General features: G+C 37.6%; 1 long non-coding RNA gene across 3 annotated transcripts in view; it reads left to right on the forward strand.

Moving 5' to 3' along the window:
• The window catches only part of LOC311078309, a 115,047-nt gene that overhangs the window by 86,276 nt on the left and 7,519 nt on the right, over positions 1 to 21,252 (forward strand). The window contains exon 3 of one of the 3 annotated variants that reach the window (XR_014605128.1): positions 1,790 to 1,976. The exons of the other annotated variants lie outside the window; for them this stretch is intronic. This is a non-coding gene — a long non-coding RNA (uncharacterized lncRNA). The remainder of the gene's footprint in view (positions 1 to 1,789; positions 1,977 to 21,252) is intronic. 3 annotated transcript variants of the gene reach the window in all.

The following is a 21,252-nucleotide window of genomic DNA, read 5'->3' on the forward strand; positions in this document are numbered from 1 at the left end:
AGCTCAAACACACAGAACTCTTCTATTGCAAATTGAAACACTAAATCTAGACAAGAATGGATTTCTATAGTTTTCTCTCTCCGTGTCTCTTAAGGCAGCTCGGGCCATCAAGTGCATCACCTCTTTCACTGAAATCCCAGTAGCCTGTTCGCTCTCTCACTCTGTATGTGTACACCTTAGAAAATGTAAAAGAAAGTAGCAAGGGTAATTTTAACTCCCATCTGTGGAGACAAAACATATGCCACTGGCACAGGACTGATTAACACTTCTAAGTGAAGACTCAGAAGTTATGCGAGACAAGCCATCTTTAAATATCTGTTAGCAAATCGCATGTAACATTAAAGCAGGTGTGAAACTCCTGCTCTCATTTTCAGTTATTTAAAATTCTGATTTGGAATAGTAGTTTGAAATACAGGGATAGACATGTTCACGTGCCAAGTATTTGGGATGCCATTGGATATTATTCATCTGTCTGTTTCTTGATGCTAATGCCAAATGGACACTCTTTCTAATTAGCAATGTCGGCTACCCCGCTGCCAAGACAATAACCCATACAGAAGAGCTAAATGACTTTCAGCATGGCACCGCCATAGTATGCCACTTTTCCAACGAGTAAATTTGTAAATTTCTGCCTTGCCAGAGCTGCCAGGGTCAACCGTAAGTGCTGTTATTGAGAATTGGACACATCTACAAGCAGCAACAGCTGTGAAGTATTAGGCCGCATTAGCTTACAGAACGGACAAATCACGGCTCGGGTTCTGGAAATGGGATTTCAGTGGAATATCACCATGAACCATTGAATATTTTGGCTGGAGTGTTTTGTAAAACTGCACCGCCATTCTCTTAAGTATGGTTTTCTGGCTCACAAATGATGGTTTGGCAATTTCCAGGAGATGCTCATCGCCCAAATGTGGTGTGCCAACTGTCAAACTTTGCTGATGATGAATAATGGACTTTTTTCTGCACTGCCGGGGAGGTCTTTTTAGCTTTATTTTAAGTTTCCAGTAGTGGAAGCTTTTTTTTTTATGATTCATTCTTGTTTCAGCATGGTAATGATCAAGTTCACAGGTTTTTACAGAACATGGATAGTTAAAATTAGCAAGGGAAAGCTTGACTGGTCTGATGGGAGTCACGACCTCAACCCAATCAACTACTAACTATTGGATGAATTGGAGCTCAAAATGGCGGGCTAGCTATAATTGGCCAACATCGGTGCTCTGGTATCTTCTGGTTGAATGAAGGTCATGGTTTTATATAGCATGATAAAGATATTCTCTGAGCTGCCATCTATTCATAAATCAGTGGTTCTCAACCAGGGGGAAGGGGACCACTAGTGGGCTTCAACAAACTTTCAAGGGGGCCACAAGATGACAATACAAACTCCATAGGCATTTTTATAATTAATGTTTTTTTATATTTTTTAAAATCTTATCCTTAATCCTCATCCAGAAAATCATGAACAACTGGAAAAATCAGGTGGCTTTCGAATATTGTTGTGGGCAATGGGGGGCTTTGAAGTAAAAAAAGATTGAGATCTGCGGTAATTATTTCTTTTCCATGTGTTTGTAAGAATATGACAAGTAAATGTCATATTCAGCTTCCTAACTTTGAAAATGTTGCCTGAGTGTATTATTTGACTAGATTTTGGTTCATTTCTTCCTTTTTTTTTTTTTGATCCAACTGTTCCGTTTTCATCCATTTATATTCCATAAATATATTATCTTCCTATTCATGTATCCTTTTCATCAATCCAGTCCTCTCCCTCTTTTTCCCTGTTTTTGTGTGTTAGTTCTGTGTGCTGTGGCCAAATGGATGCACATCTCCACTCCTCATTGTCTTGACCTGGCAATGAGTGCTTCTGCCTGGCTCCAGTATCTGTCCATTTATACGGCTTCTCTTTGTCTGATAATAAAGAGTTACGCCAACAGAAGCACTCTGAAAGGCACATAATAGTGATTACCAAAAGAAGAAAAAAGGTAAGTAAACACATAAAATGCAGTTTTGAAGGGCACCGCTGATCCTCTCCATGTTCTTTGAAATAACTAATGTTATATATTCTCTTTGGCGTCATTGTTATCTGCCATACTTTTGTTGCAATACCTAGCAAATGTTCAAGTTTAACTATTTCTAAATAATAAACATTTCTCTTTATGAATAATTGCCATATCTCCAACTTAACCGGTGGCTTTTTCAATCAACATGAAATCAAAACGACCCTATTTACTTTTGCACTGATGGTTATTGACCAGTTTTTTTATAATTATTATCAGCAGATGCTGAATATTTAATAAATACTTATTTCACTATTTTTACATTTATAGATTGTCTTTCGTCTTATCTTTTTTTAGAGAACTAATTAGAAACTACCCACTAAGCACAATGATGTCCAAAAGACGTCTTTTCAACATCTTTGTCAGAAAGTCATACGTTGAAAAGACATCCACTGAGGAGCCAGAATGAAAGTTTTTATGATGTCTTTTTTTTTTTTTTTTTTACATGTTCTGCACGTCTGATATAGACGTTCATGGAACCTCCGTACAAGGTTAAAAACTAGTTCAAATGTGGCCATTGTGGACATATTTTCAGCATCATTTAAGGTCTCATTTAGATTTATACTGTTTCTGGACCAAATAAACACTCTCAGGATGCATTAAATTAAAACTCATGTTTATTTCAATGTAATTTCCTTTTGTAATTGCAAAGCAACTCACAGACAGTTTGTGTTTGCCCAAAAATCATGAACATAAAGGAAGTATTGGTATCAATAGCATTTAAATGATCATTTATTTAGAGGTGGATAAAAAGGATGTGCACACGATGTTTTGAGCAAATGTATCATTTAGTCACACACAGACATCAGGATTTTGGATATGAATCATAACAACGGTGACAATCAAAACAAAAAAAGCTTGGGAATCAAGGATGAGTTTTGTACTATGAAGGCTATGACCTCAGGTAAATGGTGACAATGAAAATTATGACTTGAAACAAAACTAAGCAGAACAGAACAAGACAATGACCATTTATTGATTATCTGTCATAACATAAAAATAATTATTGGCTTTTGGCAAGAATTTGATTATTATGCTTCTCTACTTAATACACATTCCTGCTCTTATTGTACTCTATTCATCAGTGCATGTTATTCAAAATGTAAACATAATTTTTTTTTTTTTATCCGCCTTCATAATTGTTAGTGTGTGGCTTTCACATTCCAATTAATTCCTGATGGACTAAATCAAGCCATTATATAGTCCAAGGTGGAATTTAGATTAGTTATACATGCATTTCTGTTTAAAAATGCCAGAAATAGAGATTTAGAAATTTTTAGCATATTGTTTCTGACTGTGGCCTGGTTTCAGGCTATTTCTGATTAGATCCAGGGTCAATTCTTTCATAAGACCTGGCAACTCTGTTGAACTGCTACCGCATGTGTCTGTCTGCTTTCCACAATAAAAGGATGTGTGAGAATCTTCCCTCCGGTGCTCTGTATCGATTGTACACGTAAGGATCGTGTACTGTTCTTCAACATTCTGTTTGAGCCAAAACGGCTATTTGTTTGTCAAAAAAAAAAGAGAGGCAAAGTTATACAGAGGGGGTCAGCTGACACAGTTGTGTTTTTGAGGCTTTACTTCTGCAGCTGTAGATGGATTGTGCTTCGGGGACCTGGCAGCGCTCATAGGATGAATGAGCGTCTTTGTGAAGTTTCAAGGAAATGTCTTCTATAAATTCTTTGCAAAATGATGATGCTTGTGGATTTGTTCCTCTTGCCTTCCTTGTTCCCCTCAGTTTAAAATCTATCAAGAGAATGTTTCAACGCTTTATTGACAGAAACACTCTGGCTCTGGGGATTACGCCCCATTCATGCGGTGGTCAATAGTCCAAAAGGGTTTTCTTGTTTACAGGTTAATATACAACACTCTGTTTTGTTCCTTTTGTGTTCACTGTAATCTTTGAATGGCTGGATATTGAAGGTTGTTTTGTGCATGGAGAAGTATGTCGCTGTCTTTATCGAATCGCAACAGAAAACCTTCAAAGTCTCTCTGTCTCTTTCAGAGCTCATTTGTAGACATTTTTACATTATGTGCCAACTGAATTTGCATGAAAATACCAGTTAAAGCCTGCAGTGCCAGCTAATGCCACCGATTTCTCTCCCACTCTGTCCTGACTGGTTTTAGCTTCTCAACTCTGGCTGACTGTTCCTACGTAGAACAGAAACATGTTTTTATACAACTCAGTGCGCTGTAAGCCCTTAAAATCATCCTACACCAATATTTGCTAGTGCGCTCAAGGTCCAATTGTTGAAATGCTGAACCTTAGTGTGCATGGGGGCGATTTATAACCTTCTTTTCTCTTTCATCTAGTTCATTTGTGCCAATGTTTTAGTGTAGGAGTTTGTTTGGGCATGTTAAGCTAATGCAGGGGGCTTTAAAATTTGCTTTTTCAACATTGCGTCCCATGAGAGAGAGACAATAGCAGGCATACAGCTGGCATAACTCAGAAATGAGGGAGCATATTGGAATTCTTATGGCAGAACAAAAGTTCGATCACACTCCATCTGAGAAGAATCCAATGTTTGCTCTCCCTGTCTCGCTGAAGTCCTTCCCAATTACTTCCATCATATTTAGCTATAAATTAGCAACACTTTTTGCTTTCTCTCTTTTTCATCTTGGGTGGTATTGACTTGCAACTCTGCGATCTGTTCATTGTGGCATGATATTAGGTGATTAAGAATCAGCGTCTCAGAGATTCTGCCGAATGAAACGAATTTTATCGCCCCTCACCTGAGGTGAATATTGAAGAGTCTGTTTGGCATTTATATTCAAAACAATTTTACAATATGGAGGATCCATAATAAACAAGGAAACAAATACACAACTAAACAAAGGAGACAGAAATAACAGAGGCACCTCAGGAAAGCGGGGACCCCTGGTGACACAAACTAATCTACTAACCAGAAGTGCTCCGAGCTCCAGTGATTATGCCACACACATACACACACTCAGGCTGTGTTGTGGCGCTGTTTCAGTGGAAGCTCACAAATCCTTCTGCGATTGATATAACAAATTCGTTTTATGAGTCCGGTCAGTGCTCAGTCTGACCTTGTGGGTCATAACAAACGTGATACATCATCAATTAAAAGCCTGCTAAATTATATTTAGATTTTTAAGGTGCATTTCCTGTGGCACGAAACCAACTCCAGCAAGCTCTCCACACTAACTCAAAATGACAAACGTACTAGCCTGACTGCAAATACTCTATAAAACAAAATGTCAGTGCCCTGCTCCAGACCGTAAAAGTTGGATATGGTTCAGTATAATGAAAACATCCAGGTCACCCCAATATTATACAAATATGTATGTATGTATGTTATGCATACATGCTGCATTCATTCATTCACAACAATTAAGCACATTTTCCCCAAGTCCTTTTTATTGGTTGAATTTGTCTTAAAACTTTACTTAACGCCTTTATGTATAATGCATTATAAAGGTATTCATAATGCATGTTATAATGCATTATATATTTTCATAAATAATTATAACCAAAGTTAAAATCCAGTATACATTTGCAGATTATTGTTACATCTGAAATTGGTTGTTTGTCATGTGTTTTAATGCATAATCTGTTATTTATTTCTAGTTATTTGATGGTGATCCATATGTGTTCTTCAAGTTTTGTGATATTCCAACCCAAATTCATATGTATTTTACGAGGTGGCTAATTCGTACGAATTCATACGACTACCTCACTCTGGCCTCACTGTCACTATGAATTTGTAAAATTTTTGATAATCATAAAATTTTTACCTAATTCTAATTTGCCTAATTCGTATGAATTTGTATTGAATATGAATTTGAACCCCTGACCCCGCCCCTAAACCTACCCGTCACTGGGGATTCGCCACCTCGTAAAATACATACGAATTGGTCATAAGATAGCGCTGAATATTTCCCTTATATAATTTGATAATGGTTATTTGCTTGATAGGCCAACATAAGACATCTTATATCTGACTTCAGGTCAGCGCAGAAAGAAAACTGAAAAGTAAATAAAAAAACAACAACAAGAAAAATCACAACTCGACAGAAACATTGTGCTACTCTGACCTAACTGGGCGAGCGAGAATGAGGAGAGTGAAGCTCTCACATAGAGGAGCTACAGGAAGTAAGAAGATAAAAATAAATGTGAATGTGAAGGAGAGAGAGAGAGGAGGTGGAATCATTCGACTTTGTTCTTATATTAATTAAATCCACCCAAAGTATCTTTGACGATGGGAGAGTGTCAAGACACAAGCCCCCTAGAGAATTCTCCCCCTCTTTGACAGGAGGTGCATATTCCACCCCTGAACATTCAAAAGTCTTTCTGCACCTTGGCCCTCATTATGGTCTTTCTTTTTTAGCACTCTTTTAACTTTCCTCCCTCCCTTCCTCTTATCTGCTAAGGTTGAATAGCTTCAGAACTTTGAAAAGAGAGCAGGACTTCCACTCGTGGGCAATCCCTCTTGTTTCGCACCCTTTTTAATGTATGTCTCTTGTCGTCCCCGTCTGTGTTTCTCCTTCCTGCTCGTCACAATTGAAATGGATTACATCTTCAAACAGAGCTCAATCACGCATCAAATCAAGCCAGTCTGTTCCCATATGATCAACTCTCTTCCTGCGTCTTACCTCAATGGCCACGATGCTCCCTGAATGTGAAATCGACATCCAGGCTCTCGTCTCCTCTCCTGTAGATGTGCAGTATCCTCTTTAAGAGGTTAAAACCATTTATCAGACATATTTTATTTTTCAAACTCTAAGGCCAGTAAAATAATTGGCCCATATTTATCCATATTTAAACAGCTGGACAGACTGTGATGAAATTTGTGGTAATTAATCCAGAGTTCATTCATTGCATTTGCTAGAGCCATGACTCATCAAACTGGAGTGCTTTTAGAAAGAGAGTGAAAGAAATGGCCCTGGTAGAAGTTATACTAATAACTTGGTGCCTCCACATAAAAATCTCTAATTGTGTGTTCTCCCTCTCCTCCAAAACAAGAGTAAGTTAAATAATGCATCATGAACAACATTAGACTGCATTCTAAGTACAACAGCACATCCCAGAATATGAGGTAGTGAAATTATTACTGATAAAAATCTATCAACTAAAAGGACTATTTTACCCAAAACTTGCCCATACCTACATTTTTGCAAATCTCCGAAAACGTAGAATTCACTGCAGTTTCCAGCTGAAATGAACACTAGTGGCAATAAAATTCAAACAACTTTTATTCACTTTCACACAAATTATGATTACAGGGGCAGATACATTATTGCACTTGTGATGCGGAGAACTTCGTTACGAGTCCCATAAAAGTGTCACGATAAAACAGCTCAAAGACTTGAAAGGGGTATTCTTCAGCAAATACATTCTTATCTCATGTTTGCTTTTGTTAACACTATCAGTTTGGTTTAGGGTAGGTGGCACTTTATTTTCAAACGCGATAGAGTGACCTTTTAGCGCCACGCAGGCATTTCATTTCCAAACTTCCACGATACGTTCAACAACCAACTTTAAGTGCCACTCGCTGGACATTTTACATTAGCAGTTCTGTGAAGCATGCTATGCATTTTTATGCTTATAAGAGTAATTTATTGTTAGCTAGCAACATGCTAATATCAACCTCTATAGGAATCAATTGTTTGTTGAGTACTGTCTGTGTGCTTCATGCGAAAAGCAGTATTTGTAGAGATCATTGTAGATGATTCAAAATCATTGATTCATGGGGTTACATTGCATTCCGGAAGCTACTTAGAAAAAAGTACACAGCAAGGCAGCTCTCTATAGGCTTTGGAAAAGGGATAAATAATTTAACATGTACAGAATAGAACTGATTCCACCTTATCCACCTTATTACCTATAACGGCTAATAAAAAGGAAGTATTGCACATTTACAGGGAATAGAATAGAATAGCATAGTGTTAGGGGGTAACAGTTTAGGACCCAAGGACCAGATGTTTGAAAGGAGACCCGGAGTCAGAAATATAATAAATTGAAGAAAGGTTTTACTGAAGATAGTTTGCAGTTTCATCAGCAGAAGTCAGCTTCAAGACTCACATGGAGTTTGTAGGCCGCCCCGCTTACAGTTACAAAGATCACAGCAGTTATACCATTTCCAAGGTCTAAGCTACGTCCTTGCTTCAGGTTGCAGTTTCTGATTGGCTAAGAAATAGATAAACATTGTAATTTTCCACACATATATAGATAGACGGAAGCATATCTCCATTGATTATGCAGCTGACACTCGGACCCTGAAGTTAGGCACTTCGTGATCTTCCAGGTCGCAGATTTGGGTTGCTGGGCGCCAGCCTGTCCAGAACAACTGAATTAATAATGCCAGTGGTTCCTTAACCTGTAACCAAGAAGACTAACACACAGCTTTTCCAAGGTTGGATTTGGCCAGGCTCTAACTATAAACAGAAGAGTCCCCTCAAAACATCAAGATAATGTGTTCTTTCTCTCAAGGAGAGCTACACTTTAATCTAACTGGAAAGTAAGGCTTTAACAAAGAAATGGTCTCTATAGGCTTCAATGACCCCTATATGTTTGAACACGTTGAAGACCTTTCTCAAACACAAAACAAGTCCCCATTTCATTTCTGGAAGCCGGGCTAAATAAGCAAGCACTGTTACTGCATTCAGATATCAAATACTGACATTAAAGAATACAAGAAAAGAACATTTCAGTAATCACACAGGTAACTTCTATAACAAAGTAAAATCTCCAGAGAAGTCATTCAACTCGTTTGATATTTAGAAGGAAAAATATTGAATACTACCTTGATTATAATCACTCATAACATATACATTAAAGCAGCAGTGGATTCCAATCCACCCCCTTCAATAGAATAGAATAGAATACAATATAATAGAATAGAATAGAATACAATACAATACAATACAATACAATACAATAGAATAAACAGGGGTAGAGTTAGTCTCCATCTGGTCTTGTCTGTCACCTAGAAAAAAGGGATGGCTCCTCAGAGATTTCTGAAGGACCAGAGGGAGAGAGTAACAAATACAGCTGACAGACCCCAAATCTTCTTTATGTTACACATTTAAACCCTCCCCCTTCAGTTAATGGAAAAAGAGAGTAAACAAGTTAGAGAAATGGTGAGTAAGACAGAAAAAGAGAGATAGACCTATCTGAATAGGCATGCAGTCGGACTGATGGCTGATGACACTTTAATGAGAGAAATCTGCTTTTAGAAAAGCTTGAACTCTTCCTGTTTATTTAGCTGAACCCAGAAAACCTTCCTTATCCCTCTGAGTGTTCCTGCAAAATGAGGTGGGGAAAGTAACAGATGGTTCCTCCATATCTTCTCGCAAATTCGACTACAGACCAAGAGACATTTCTGAAAACCCATTTGAGTGTAGCATACAACACCAGAACGACGAAAACCCGAAACAGCCTGCATCACTGTGCTCGAAACAGAGCACGCAGTACTGCAGATGTCATGTTGTTTTCGGATCAGCTACGGAAGAATGAAATGATCCCAGAAAGAGAGGATAGGCTGTTCCTCAAGCTCCGAACCCTGACACATCTCTCCCAGCCTCACACCCCATCTACAATGTGAGCGAGCAACACAACAAGACTAAAATGCTTCTATTATAAAGCTCTGTTCCAAAACCTAGTGAGATGCATCATAATTGAAACAGAACTGTGCTTAATGCACCTCACAAATAACATCTCTTACATTAAATTTACAAAAGACCCAACTCACAATTGATTCAGATAGAGGTTAATGTTAGCATGTTGCTGAGCTAACAATATGACCTTATAAATACAGTAGTAAGAGATCATATATAATATTTAATTACGAGATCAAAACTTAAAAATTGCAACATGCATGGATGAATTGTTCACTGAGTGAAACGACTTCTCAAATACAAAAAAAATGTAGGACGGGACTTGATTTTGTCCATCAGGAATTGATTGGACTGTTGAATCGTCATGGTGATCTCATAAAAAGGAAGTATTGCACATTTACAGGGAATAGAATAGAATAGAATAGCATAGTGTTAGGGGGTAACAGTTTAGGACCCAAGGACCAGATGTTTGAAAGGAGACTTCTCAAATACAAATACAAAAAATGTAGGACAGGACTTGATTTTGTCCATCAGGAATTGATTGGACTGTTGAATCGTCATGGTGATCTCATGTGATTGACAGGTTGTCCCACCCTCATGCCAGTAAACACGTCATCAGAGAAGAGAAGAGAAGAGATGTTAGAGGGAGAGGAAGTTATTTTCATTAAAGATTATGAGGGCACATGAAGAATAATGATATGCACAGATAAATACTGCAATATTCCATACAAAAAGAATGGTCAATTTTTTTTACCAGTCCGTCATCTTGGATGATTGTTTTTCATTGAGATTGTTGCAGTAAATATTGTAATTTCCTTTACTAACTACCTAATTTTATTTGAATATCTTTTTCCCCATTCACTTCACTTTTGTTCAGCATGGCACCTCAAAGAATTGCTGAACTACACTGAGAAATAACAGTTTCTAGCCAAGAGAAGGTAGCAGTATCATTCTTTTAAAACATCCCTCATCAGTAGCATGCCTAAGATGCCTTAATATGCTGTCTAGGTAGTCAGCTCACTACTGAATCAGTGGTGCAGTCATTGCCATTTATGCATTTGGCAGACGCTTTTGTCCAAAGCGACTTACATTGCATTTCAAGGTACACATTTACATTCTTATCAGTTCTTTCTTTCCCTGGGAATCAAACCCATGACCTTGGTGTTGCAAGTGCCAACGCTCTACTGTTTGAGCTACAGGAAAGCCTTGAGCATCTGCAGTGTAAACAGCTCTGGTGAATTTAACGTGAGCATTGTCTTTTATAGTTCTACACTGGCTGAATGATGTGTTTTATGTTTCCATATGCTCCAATTCAACTGTGTTAGAAACCAGCAGAAGTTTGGCAGTGCAAGCGGCAGTGTGAGATTGAACTGTAGGGGGCAGTGTTGCTTCACAAAAGATGTCCAGATAGGTGCTGTCAGAGAGAGAGAGAGAGAGAGAGGGAAGGAAGAGATGCTGGGGGAGGGGTGGAGATGATGGGGTGATTTTACAGGAGAGAGGGGCTTCATCTTGTCATGACTGTCATGTCTGAGTGGCCCGACTGCACCATCTGACATCACATTCCCTCTTTAACTAGCCACCTCTCTCTTTTTCTCTCTCTCTCTATATTACCTACGCTTACTTTCTTTCTTTTTTCGTTCTCATACTTAATTTACACCTCTCTATTTCTCTTTGCTACCTCTTTGACTTTTTGCTTTTGTTTCACTTCTTAATGTCTTGAGAGAGAGAGAGAGTGAGAGAGAGAGAGAGAGAGAGAGAGGGAGGAAAAATTTACTAAACAATTGCATTACAGCGCAAAAACCTGCAGCTTATCCAATAACCTTATCCAGTTTTACTATGAGCTAAATGTGCTGAAATAGCATTGCACCATGAGTATTCGAATTAGTTCATTGTCATCCTTTTCAGCACAAATGTGCCCCATTCACATGCAAATGATGCTCACTATTGATTATATGATTTGCATAATTATACATAAAATAATAATTAAATCATAACATTTTAAAACGTATAAAACATGCTCGCATCACCAAACCTCCTTATTTTCCGGCCCCTCCCCCAGTTACCCGTCACATAAATATTGCTTTTCACAGTCCAATTAAATCCTGCACTACTTATTTCCCCCATTTCCTGTTACAGTTTGAAAAACTCCATCTCATGTTGACTTTGACTTCAGAGAGAGACACTGGAGGATACATTTCAGTTTCAAATTCAGAGATTATACTGTATGTGTGTGGGAGGAATAGTTTAGGGAGACTAATCCAGGTGTGGAGGCCACCCATGAAATTTCAGTGAGTGTTTCTGTGCGGACTCGCACTCCACACACACAGCTGTTGACATTCAGACATTTCAAATGTAACCATATAACAACAACACTTATTTAGCATTTGTTTGCATGTCTGTGTGACAGAGCGGACCTTTACACAACAGATGCAGGTGCCGAAACTGAGTTTCACTTGCTTTCACGGTGGACTACGTGTGTGCCAGAGTGTCTGTGTTTATTTAAGTGCAAGTGAACAGCTCTTAAACAAAATACAGGTGTGCACAAAGATGCATTTCGCAGGTGTTTTCATCCAGACAATGAGAGTTGTTATTCACTGATATCTGAACAATAATGCCATCTAAAAACATTCAGCCTCCAATCCACTTCAGAGTTTTACAGTTCGGCTTGTTTCAACACAGAATTTAACCCCAAACAATCTACGTCAGTTGGTTTGGCAGACATTCCATATGTGACCATAAAAGCAGAGCACAACTGCTTTAGAATGTCAAGTAAGCTTTCAGCACTTTTTCTTATAAAATCCTCCGGTGGTAGTGTCCATATCCTGAATTACGATATTAGAGGCGGATGACATTTTCAGTGACATTTAGCATTAATCGTTATCGCTACTAAAAGAATATCGTTTTAGCGATTTCTTTCTTGAGGGACGTGGGGCTGAGTTCAGTCAGATCATGTTTAAACAGGTAGAAGTTTGGAGGTTTGACGCTTACGTCCCACTCTGGAACGAATAGCCTTGGGCTACTGCCTTGAGCTCTGACAGAGGCCTCTTCTCATGTGTAGATCACACCGCTTACTGTCATGGACAGCTATGAGACAGTCTCAGTCATGGAGCCTGTGTCGGAGCGGCTTGATTGATTGACAGGTGCTGTATAGGTGGGAAGGCACACAGAGAGTTTGCGTGTATAATGATTCCATCTGCTCAAATCGACAAGATAAATGAGCCAATATCTCTCAGCTGGACTCACACCAGTGCATTTGGATTTATTCTGTATGTGTGCGCTGAAAGCGAGCTGCACATTGACAAAAGCAGAACGCTTCCATTAAGGGGCGTTCACTCTGACGATTTGCCACCGGAAGTCATTAATTTTCAAGGACATTTGGCGGGATTTGTTGGCGACAGCATCTGTTGGCGATGCAACAAAGTTGAGCTGAGAACTTAATGGGTTAGTTCACCCAAAAAATTTAAATTCTGTCATTTACTCTCCCTCATGTCGTTCCAAACCCGTAAAACTTCTGTTTATCTTCGAAACACAAATTAAGATATTTTAATGAAATCTGAGAGATTTCTGTTCCTCCATTTACAGTACACGCAACTACCACTCTGACGGTTCAAAAAGTTCTGTAGCATTTTATTTTACAGTCCTGTTCCCTATGTACATACAATGTGCTTATTATAGTAATTGCAATACAGTAACTGGGTAATAACTGGTACTTACCCTGAACCTACCCCTAAACCTAACCTTAACCCATCTACAGTAGGTACCTTTTATTACCCAGTATGTTAACACTTTATTTTACAGTGTCCTTGTTACATATGTTACATGTACTTACCATAGTAATAACAGTAAATTATGCATAATAACATGCAGCTAACCCTCAACCAAATCCTAATCCTACTCGGTAACACTTTATTTTACAGTGTCATTGTTACACGTGTTACATGTAGTTACTATAGTAATAACTATTAATTTTGCATAATTACATGCAACTAACCCCTTAACCAAACCAAACCCTATTCCTAACTCTTTAGTAAGTACATGTAGTTGCTTAATTTTACTAAGTACTTAAATGTATAATTACAGTGTAACAGACACCTTAAAATAAAGTGTAACCTCCTACCCTAACCCTATAGTAAGTACGTGTAGTTGCTTAATATTATTCATTACTTAAAAATATAATTACACTGTCGCAATGACATCTTAAAATAAAGTGTAACCCAGTGGTAAGTACACTGTAAGTACACGTGAGTGCACATACTGTAAAATAAAGTGCAATCAAAAATTCATAAGGGGATCATAAAACTAATCCATATGAATTGAGTGGTTTAGTCCACATTTTATGAAGAGACATGTTGCTTTATATGATGAATGGGTTTAATTTAGGCTTTTGTCCACATATTGATGACAATTTTATTTTTATTTTTGGGTGAACTAACCCTTTAACGCAAATGAGCAGTGACAAAATAACTAGCCATGGAAGTGCAGACAAGGCTCGCTTGCAATGTCAGATTTTATGAAATTTATCATTTTAATTATTATTTATATTTAACTCGTCCACATGCAATGTACAAGAGACTGAATGTGACTCAAGGCCTGATATACTCTCAGCGAAGTTCTTTTTCGTTCTTAGCTTAGAAGTAATTAGAAGTTGGAAACATCTTTGCAGCGATACACTTAAAGTACCCCTGTAGTCAATCATTTTATCCCTTAAAACTCATCTTTGATTACCAAAATAACATATTTAAGCGTTTTGTTCTTGAAGAAAATGTCTGCTTTAATGTAACTCTACACCATTACCTCATTTAGTATACACGCACACGGTTCTATGAATAAACAAATTAGCCCCGTATCCACTCACTCACACCAGCTCAGAGATCCACTCGTTGACGATCACACGTTGACCTGATTGGTTACAAGGTAGTTTGTAAAGTCAGAAACACCAGCGATTTCAAACCGCGTTTTTGAGACTGTCTTTGGTTCACTGCAGTTTTAAGGTGAAAATACTCAGCAATGGTGTCGACTTATGAATTTACACATGGTTTGTCTTAAAGCATATTAAAAACACCACATGGACATACAAACAATATTTAAACCTTGATTTTAACCACAGGGGGACTTTAATGAATTGTACATTGTACAGAATTGTACAGAATTCTAATACCAGCGATTTATCGGTTATTTGTCGTAACATGAAAATAATGATCGGCTTATCAGTATTGATGACAATTTCATTATCTGTGTAGGCCTATAATAAAAACAAGAAGTCATGAGAGAGATTTTGCTATAGAGAAGATTGTAAAAAACAGGCCTTAGTGTGGTAAAAATCATTGTAACACATGGCCTCCCGTGGCTTATTGCTTTATAATGCCGTAGTTTCCTGCTGTAGATATTGTGTGTTAACTTCTATTATACCGCCTTGACTAGTAAACGTCAATTAGTGTATTTGTTCGCAGGCATGCATGTATGTGCTTGTTTTGTTTAGAAAGGGCTTTGATATTGCATTATGCGAGCCATTATGAAGCAATTATCAGATTTTCAAAGAGAGACAGACAGTAATGAGTTGATGACTTTGTCTTCCACTTCACTCTTTCTCCCTCGCTCAAATTTAAATTCCCATCATTTGTTTTCTTCCCTCTCAGATAAATTGCTTGTCACCACACATCTGAGTTTGTTATCTTTTCATATATTCCTCCATTTTAATACATCAGTATGAATACAGAGAGCAGCCATTCTATGATCATTAATTTTTTGTCCTTTCAAAAAAGTTTCATGCTATTTAAATGTTTTTTGTTTTTTTTGTTGACATAGTACCATGTTAACCCCAAGTGTACTACCATAGCATTTTTCAAGTACCATGTAATCACATAAATACTATGGTAGATGAATGGTAATCATACAGTACCATGATATTGACAAGATCAGAGGTAGTTGTCACAACAAACACAATAAATCCACACCAGCACACATTCAGAGAAGATTCAACTACCATTCAAAAGTCTGGAGTCAGTAAGATTTAATTTTAAGAAATAAATACTTTTATTCTGAAACGATGCATTATATTGATCAAAAGTGTCAGTAAGACATAATATTCTAAATATTCAAAAGATTTCTATCTCGAATAAATGCTACTGTTTCGACCTTTGGTGGTATGGTTTTCACAAAAATATTAAACCGCAAATAATAATTGATATATATTGATATATTGATAATAATAATAAATGTTTCTTGAACAGCAAATCAGCATATTATAATGATTTCTGCTGGATCATGTGACAATGAAGACTGGAGATAAATGCTGAAAATTCAGCTTTGACACCTCAGGAATGAGTTACTATTTAAAATATATTAAAATAGGAAACAGTTATTTTGATATTATTTATTTTTACTGTATGCAGCCTTGATGAGCTAAGAGACAAAAATCGTATTGACTCTTTTGAACTGATCATCTTTTTAATGGTAGTGTATACAGGTATAATGAAGGCAGATTTATTATATGAAAGTAGAATATTGTATAGGTGTTTTATGTGCAATTTATCAACATTATTAGTTTGATATTTTTGTATGCTACTCCTTTTAACATTTTTTTTTTCATGAATAGTTTTGTGTTTTATAATCATGTTATAGTTTTTTCCCCTGAAAAGTCGATACTAGCCTATTTAATGGCATGTTGTGACACAATTCTTGGTGCATGTTGTCACAAAATAAATGTTCAGTATCTCTATTTGTTGCCAAGACTGACCCTGTCTCTCCTATATCAAAGTAACATCTGATACCATTACCCTACCTTGGTTCTTTTTCAGTTTTTTTTTCTTTAGTATTTCAATCATATGTACAGTTATAAAGTAAGACCTAAGAGTGCATTATCATATTTTATTGGTTGATAGATTAATTGGGGATCAGAAAATGAATTATGAGGGTGAATTAAAAAAATACTTTTGTCAGTGTGTGTGTGTGTGTGTGTGTGTGTGTGTGTGTGTGTTTCAGAGAAGGTGTTCTATGTACAATATTCTATCTATGTAGTGTAATCTAGATATGGATTTTTGGGGCCAGTTTGAAACTATTACTCCCAGCAGCAGTAGAGGGTGGTTTGATTTACAGAAAGAATTTGGGAATTTTCCAGAAAACCCATTATCTCTTTCGCACGCACACACACGCACACATGCGCACACACACACACACACACACACACACACACACACACACACACACACACACACACACACACACACACACACACACACATACACACACACACACACACACACACACACACACACAGACAGCAGAGCGACAGATTTAATCTCACATTTATACATTATCTCTCTCTTTCTCTTTCTCTCTTTCTTTCTTGCGCATACGTGTACTGTGTTGGATTCTCTCTCTTGCAACCTCCTGAGGTGTGTACAATAGCAGTAGCTTTTAAAGGGGACATATCATGCCAAATGCACTTTTTTAGCCCTAAAATGCATTTTGTTGTATATTTGGAGTGTTTAGAAGTACAGAAAATATGAAATTATTCTCTTCAGGTGCTTCGTTGATATCTTTATATTCTGTTTTGGTCATATTTTTCAACCTGTTCCGATTTTTCTGTTATCTATGACGTTTTTTGAACTATTACGTCACAGTATTTGCAGCGGAACTGCCAAATAAGGACATTGACTTCCGGCCCAACACTTCGAGCAATCCGCCATTTTTATTTCTCGCTGCAATTTTGTAGTCCAAGCTAAAGGATGCAGAAGTTACGAGAGAGTAAGTTAAAATGTTCGGTTGTTGGATGTAGTAACCCACACGCTTCATTACACCGTCTAATGTAGATGAACTGCCGCGCGTGACAGGGCGCATGTTTAACTGAAAGAACGAGCAGAGAGAGAGACCCGGTCGCGCGCGCGCGCTCACTCTCTCTCTTCAGAGCCAGGCGAAAGTGTAAACAAGACATCACCGTCTCCAAACTAGACGCTGTCTTGCTCTCTCTCCCTCGCACATATTAATCAAAATAAATCGACACGGTGGTAAAAGGTCGGAAGACCAAAGTTTCATGTGTAAATACAGTACACACCATTGCGATACATCCATATGAAGACGTTGTTCTACAGGTTCGTCGTCTTCATTTTCATCTCGCTCCTGCTCCGACTCTGGCTCGAACATGTAAGGCTGGCTGGACAAGTCTTCCGTTGTTGACATTTTGTTAATAACGTGTGAATAAAAAGTTTCTGTGCCGCTAAATAATCGTATCTCTGCTATCAGACTACAAAAATGGCCGAACGGGGTGGAGTTGAACCGAGTGTGGGCGGGGTATGAAGTGTCTCAATTGTATTTAAAGAGACCGCACCAAAACGAGTTGCTCTCAGACGCACATCAGAAAAGGGGTAGAAAAGGGGCCTGTGGAGCTATAATAATGAGGAATTCAGACCCAACATTGCAGTTCCGCTTTATATAGACTACAAATGTATGATTTATATGTAAAAAGGAACAATTTAAAAGCATGATATGTCTCCTTTAAATGGAATTCATAAGTCCATCTGATTCATGAAGTGAATAGAGAGCTGTTAAAATGAGAGATGGATTAAAAGGAGAGATGGATTAAAAAGACAAGCATGTGGAGAGTGGTTTGAAAGGCTGTTCTCATCAGTGTTAACTTTCTCTAATGCACTGCCATAAAAAAGCCGTTTTCACATGTGAAATCACTCTTTGTTCATTGACTTCACAAATCTGTGTAAAATGAATCTGAGAGTAATATAATGCTGTTACAACTAAAAGTATTCCAAGAAAAATCAAAGAGCAAGGACAACAGAAAGAATCTGAAGTGATTAGTGACAAGTTAAAATAATTGTCCCCGAGATTTAGGAATCAAAAGCGTTCTAATTAGTTTTCTGATGGGTTTATTTTAGGCTTTGCTTTCTTCTGTGCAGTGTGGTGAAATTTTTTGATGGCGACTTATTATTATTTTTTTAAACAGAGGAAGCGGAAGAGGTCGTTTTAAAACAAATGGAAGTGTTTTAAGAGATATGTAAATTATTACAATTAATTTGTTTTTAAATCATTATTTTTATTCATACTTTGTGCTTTCAAAATAATAATTGTAACCTGGAATGTTGATATGTCTGTGCAAGGGTTGGCAAGATTTTTAAAATATTTTTGAAAGAAGTCTCTTATGCCAACCAAAGCTAAAAAAAATTAATTAAAAAATAGTAGCTTTAAAAATGGCAAAAAAAAATTCCTCAATTGCTAAAACACTAAAACCCATTGGCTGAACAAAGTTCTCAGTTGCCTGAACTCATTTAGCTAATTGTGCAGTCTGTTGTCAATACCTTAACCATTTCACATGGTAAAACACAATTTGCAGATCTCACTTAGACTTTTCAGCAAAACTCATTCTCAAAACACATTCTGCACTGTAATGCACATGTCATCCATACTGGTAAAAACACAAGTGGCAACAATCAAATACAAATAGAGAACACATGCCATTGATTGAACACAACCACTCAAAATTGATTTAACTTGTTTCAAATGATGTGACACAACCAATATAAGCCAGTTCAGAGAGCAAACAGGTTGTTGAAGGTAGGAAGGAGAAAATCTGAGAATGGATAGAAGAAACAATGTGAGAGGACGAGGACGAGGACGAGGACGAGGACGAGTGCGTATGCGAGGAGGAGGAGGAGGGCAAGAAAGGAGGAGGGACAATATTGCTTGTGATGTCGACAAAGTGCTCTGGCCTGGCCTGACCCAGCCCAAAGACAAGAAGAAGCACATTGATCACATGTTTACTCCTTTGATTTTTGTCCCTTTTAGTATTGTATACTGTAGTACAGTGTATACTGTATACTGAACAATGGGCTGTATACTGTACAATGAACAAATTGTATGGCCCTGAACATTGTGTTTTTCCATTTGTGAACAGTACTGACTGCTCAATGGTTGCAGGTTCATATCAACAAAGAACAAGAATTACTGTATCACAGAGACAAAGGACAAGTTTGTGAGATGCAGGTTACAGTACTGTAAAAATAGGGGTACAAGGAGGAAGAACAAACAAAAAATTGCAAAGAGCAAAGCAGAGTAGTAATTTCTTATCAATTTTGAGCTACTATGATAGAACATGTTTTCGTTCATCAAATAGACAATGACGGAAAAATATGAAATTTGTTTTGAGATTAAAAATGTACTTCTCCCTGAGAACTATATGTTTTGAACAATGTGTTTTCTATTTTTGGTGTATTGTTTACTGACTGCTTGATAGTGTATATCATTTTGATCACTTTTGTTTATGAAATTGTGTTTTAGCAATTGAGAAAAACTGTAATCTAAGGTAAAAATAAAATAAAATAATGCTTATGTATTTTTGCTATAAAACAAACAAAAACACAAACTTTTTTGCAGTGAGATTTAGTTTTCAGATGTTTTGATTTCAGTGTTTTGAAGTTTTCATTTAGATGCATAGAATGCTCTCCTTTCTCTTGCTTTGGTCTCTCTTCTTACAAAGCTTGCCAATGAGTGTGTGTAGTTTGCATGTGCATGTGTACACACTTACTTTGACAGGCCAGTTAAACACACGCATACTCAAACACAGGCGTCTTATGATTCCATACACACTTTGTGAGGTGGAATAAGAGCCTCTCAGTAAAGGCGGAAAGCAAGATGATGTACACACTCTTAATCTGCAGGTGGTTGGATACGGCAGACCTGTTGCTTGCTGATGAAAACAGCCACGCAGTACAGAGTTACACAGTGATGAGATTTGTTTAAAGAGAGAGAGAGAGAGAGAGAGAGACACACACTTATACTCACAAACACACACACTCCTCCGGGGGGGACCTGGCAGGAAGCCACTCAGTGAACAAAACGTACTAGGTGACATTCGACAAGCCTGAGGTAAGATTTTATACACTAGAACATGGCAGGCAAATGGAGCAGATCACCAAAACAAGACCATTGGGAGTGAGTGGCAAAAGAGAGGCCTATTTGTCTCACTTGAGCTCATTGTGTACTCAATGAAATTATAAAGTGTGACGTGAATGAATGGCGAAATACTGGCAAAAAGTGATGTGATTCACCGTGTCCCCGTTGTTGCTGGGATAGGCTAATTACCCTGTCTATGAGATCAGTCATGTTCACAACCACACAGATCAAAAAGACAGATTAATTATGGAGTAAACAACTCAAGAGATTCTGACATTATCATGTTTACACGCATCTGAATCATGACACCTGCAGTGAGGATTTATTGACTAATGGCCTTAAAAGGTGATAAGAAATGAAAGCTTTAGCATAAGTTCTGCCGGGAAGACTCAATTGTTACATCACTTATTACCTTCTCATCTATCCAATCATGTTCTAATACTTGTAGTATAAAAATCGGTACTTACACATGTCTGAGTGTTCGCAGATGCTGACGCCTACATTCACCTTCATCCTCCCCACCACCACCAAGATGGTCCCTTCCCATACCTCCCAGGGGGCGTTATTTTGCCTCCCGAGTCTTTCTGGTAGAACTGAATTTATACTCCATATTGGAGATTTGTGAAAAGCACAACAGTCTTTAGGTCTAATATTAAAATATGTATTCTGTCATTGTTAAAGGGGCAATTAAAACATGGCTGTCTATGCAGTTGAGAGGCAT

This window comes from Abramis brama, assembly GCF_963993115.1.
Source record: "Abramis brama genome assembly, chromosome: 2".
NCBI lineage: Eukaryota > Metazoa > Chordata > Actinopteri > Cypriniformes > Leuciscidae > Abramis > Abramis brama.